Here is a 4,606-nt window from a genome sequence, read left to right on the forward strand (position 1 = left end):
TTAGCCATACGAGCTTACTAAGCTTAATAGCTTACTCTGTTTACCTTTTCGTATTTTATAGTGATTCTGAAGCTTCCTCGGATTGGAAGTTGTCGGAGATCTCATCACACTATCCAGCCGTTGTTTTGGTACTTTTGAACTTTGTGTAATTTGGTTATATGGCATGCATAGGTCATTTGGTTTATGAAAGCCTATATGTTTTGGTTATGTAATTAACTCATTTAATATGGCCTGATTTGGTATATGATGGTATGTAAACATGTGTGTTTAGCCATGTGATTTGGGCTTATTTTGATAAACTTGGTTATGTAAATATGTATAAATAGCTCTTTGATATGTAGTTTATAATTGCTATGTGAATGCCTTGTTGTAAATTGGTTTTTAAGGTAGCAAATGGTTGAAATTGAAAATGTATTAGCATGCTAAGTATTAGGAAAAATAATGCATATATGAAATTGACCATTAGGTGATTTTGGATGTGGTATTGGTATGATTTGAATGCCCAATTGTGATATTTATAAGCATTGTTATTTGTTGGTATTGGTATAACATGATTTGGACTTGGTTATGGTTGGTTTGAATGCTTATTAATGATATAGTCATATGCTATTTGATGTGTTTAGGTTGTTGCAAATTTGGGTGAGGAATGTGGCTTAGAAAATAACATATTTTTATCCACACAGGTAGAGACACGGGCATGTGTCTCAGCCGTGTATGACACATGACTAGGTGACATGGACGCATGTCCCCTAATGTTTATTTAAAAACCAAGTTAGTAGCTTCACACAGCCTAGCACACGAGCGTGGCTTGGCCGTGTGGCACAAGTCAGTATACCCTCCAGTTTTCACACGGCCTAGCACACGACCTGGCACATGACCGTGTGTCCCCTGCACTTTGAAAATTTTCTATGTTTTTCTAAAAATTTATTATGTATTCAATTTAGTCCCGAACCACTTCTAATGTTTGTTTTAGGCTTCGAGGGCTTGTGTTAGGGACTATATGATTATATTTGAATGATTTCTATTTGGATTTGAGAAATATATATGAAATGTATGATTCTTTAAGAAATAAGTCTAGTAATGCTTCGTAACCCTATTCTGACGACGAATATGGGTTAAGGGTGTTACAACTCCTCTTGCTCTGTAGGAGTCGGATCGTGTGTTTGTCGGAACACTCTATTGCTTTGAGCAATTCATGTACCTAAGGGAACAAAATAAAATGCAGTAGGGGTGCCGACAAACAAACTCATAGAATCCAAAAAATATTCATCTAAAGGGTCTATAGTATAAGCAAATGTGAGAGATGAAAAATCAATTCCGGATGGAAAAATGTTTGTGACTAAACATGTGATGTATGGGTTGAGTATGAAAGATCGGTGGGCCCGAATTATGGCATGAAAAATTCGTACAAGCCAATATCCTAAGTTGACCTTATAACCGAAGTGCATACACCACAAGAAAAATAATTCTGTCTAAGTTAAGACAGAAGAAGAATCTTTTCGACTTTAATAGTTAAAAGCAAGGAATCTATGAATATATCTTAGGGCCAGTTCATGCACTGGTAAGGCTTTAGAGGTCTTATAATTTTAAATGTGATGCAAAGAGTGAGTTAGATCTGAGTAAGCTGAGTTGGCATCAAAATCGCTAGGTATCTCAAGTAAAATTGTATGGTACGAGTCGATTTGAATATCATCAGGGTCAGCGAAACCCATGGCTATGTTAAAATCCAAAATTGGCATACTAAATGTATTACCAAGCAATTTGAATGGAATTATGTTTAGGGTTTCAACTGTCCTAGCGGCATTTACATCGAAACTAAACGTTGCATAAAATTTGTTTACAAGCTTAACAATGCAGCACAGTTAATATTCGCATATGACGTCCAACCAATTAAACACATAATCATTCATATTAAGTGTATCAAGGGTAAAGAGAAATATATACTTACAGATCGGGATAGGAAAATTTCAAATTTTCTCGTATCTCGTACTATGTTCTGGGGTCGTGAAATTCAAAAATCCCTGTAGTCTTATTTCTTGCAATACTGTATAGGTACACCCCCGTTGGCCGTGCCTATTATCTCTCAGAGGTTGGTACTCCTCTTTGGCCTGACTATTTGGCAAAGTCAGCATATCAGCAGCCTCAATACTACTATTTAGGGTTGATTCTGGCTTTCCTCTCTGTTGGTGTGGTGGTTGCTGTCTAGAACGTGACGTGACTAACCTTGTTTGGTATGAAGGCGGTTGTTCGTTTCGATTCGATGGTTCTATACTATGGTAATTGGAAGTGTTGGTTCCGTTCAAATGATCTGTCGAATATGTAAGCAACGGAAAAAGAAGTAGAGGTCTAGGACGTTATACCTTATGCTATTAGAAGTGTCCAAACGGACTTGTAAGTAGTCTACCTTGTCCAATGTCGAACTCCTTCGACGGTGGTGTTGACTCGGTCTAGCAACTTGTATTGACAGTAGTGGAAATGGTTCTAAATCTTTGTCATTAATGTCGATGACGGGCAGTGTTGTAAAATAATTGTGACCCGATTAAGAGAAGTCAGGAATTTGTCGGTCCCTACTTTCTAGTACGAACCATGGTTTGTGTTGCCTTTGAGGAATGAACGACAACGTCTGTCATGGTTACGCATAGCAATGGTTGGCGGCGATGGTTCACGGTGTTGGAGATCGTTTGGAAATTGCTGTAGAGTGTTGCGATAGTGTTCAAAAGGTTGTGGTAGGGGTTTTAAAAATAGTGGCATTTATGGGATGAGGTATGATGGTGGTTGGGCTTTGAAAAGTAGTGATTTTATGGGTGAAGGTTCAGTAATGAATAGATGCGAATGGCGACGATGCACGGCGAAGGGGAGAGGTGAACGACGGTGGAGAAAAAAATAAGAAAAACATGCGACAAAGCTTCTCCAATTAGTAGTGTTTTGGCGCGGTGGTGCGTGGCAAAGAAAAAGGAAGACTAATCAGTAGTCAATTGTGGCAGCAGCGGTATGGAAATGTAAGGTTTTTAGGGTTTTATTTTAGAGAAGATAGGGGAAGAAGAAGAAGAGAAAGGGAAAAAGAGAAGAGAAAAATGGGGGGTTTGAATCGTTTAGGTTTTTTTTAATAATACCCTGTTTAGGTTTTATTTTGGGCTCCTTTTCTTTTTTTTTCTTTGGGCCCCATTTGGCTGTTTGGCCCAATTTTTTTTTTGTTTGCGCTAATTGGGTTTGGGATCATTCTTTTCTTCTTCTTTTTTCTCTTTTTATAGTTCGGGTTTTGGATTTTTTTATTTGGGTTTGATTTTTTTTTATTTTTGGGTTGGCTTTGTTCAGAAAAATAACAGCATTGAGCATGGTGTGACGTGGCACGCCATGATTGGAATCCAATTTTTGAAAAAAAGGACAATCTCTACCAACGTTCCTGGAAAATAATACGTTAAAATAGGTTAAATAATAAACTTTTATTTATTTATTTTATTTTCAACCTAAATTAAATTGAATTCAAAATTAAACAAATTAAAATAAATATAGGTTACCTCCCAAAAAGTGCTTTTATTTAACGCCGTTAGCTCGACGACTAAAATTTTATTTGTATAGCTCATTGAGAATTAATTCTTCCACCACGTACACTTGGAAAATATCGTAAAAAGGTTTTAAACTTTGCCCATTGACCTTGAAACATTTTTTAGACTCCTCGCTTTTAATTTCAACTACACCATGATAAAACAATTGAGTAATAACAAAAGGACCAAACCATTTGGTTCGAAGTTTACCTGTAAAAATCCTTAGTGTAAGGTTGTAAAGTAGCAATTTCTAACCAACTAAAAATTGTTTGCGGGATATTTTTTGGTCATAGAATGCCTTGGTTTAGTCTTTATAGATTTGGGCATTTTCATATGCGTCATGATGGATTTCTTTGAGCTCTTGAATGTTTAATTTTTGATAATCTCCTGCGACGTCCAACTCCATGTTGCATTGTTTAACAGCCCAAAATACCTTCTGTTACAGCTCTACTGAAAGGTGACAAGATTTATCGAATACGAGTCAGTAAGGGAATATGTCTATGGGTCCCTTGTAAGTCGCACGGTATTCCCACAATGCATCGTTTAGTCATAGGCTCCAGTTCTTCCAATCCAATTTTACGGTCTTCTCCAGAATTGAGTTTATTTCATAGTTCGAAACTTTTGCTTGACCATTTGTTTGTGGGTGATAAGCAATGGTCACGCATTGTGTTACCCCATACTTTTTCAATAGTGTATCGATTATCTTGCTGCATAAATGTGTTCCTCGATCTCTAATCAACGCTCTCGATGTGCCAAACATCGAAAAAATAGAGTTTTTTTTAGAAATTCTGCTACAATTTTAACATCATTATGATGGGTAGCTTTATCTTCTACCCAATTATACACGTAATCTACAGCGAGAAAAATATAAACATTACTAAATGATAAACAAATGAACCCATAAAATCAATGCCCTATTCATAAAAAATTTCGCATACATGTATAGGTGTGAAGGGTATTTAATTCATTCAACTTAAATTACCCACCTTTTGACATCTTTCGCAAGCCTTATAGAAGTAAACATCACGAAATAATCCACACTCAGGCACCTTATGTGCAGT

Source organism: Gossypium hirsutum, chromosome A04 (genome assembly GCF_007990345.1).
Source record: "Gossypium hirsutum isolate 1008001.06 chromosome A04, Gossypium_hirsutum_v2.1, whole genome shotgun sequence".
In the NCBI taxonomy this organism is placed as follows: domain Eukaryota; kingdom Viridiplantae; phylum Streptophyta; class Magnoliopsida; order Malvales; family Malvaceae; genus Gossypium; species Gossypium hirsutum.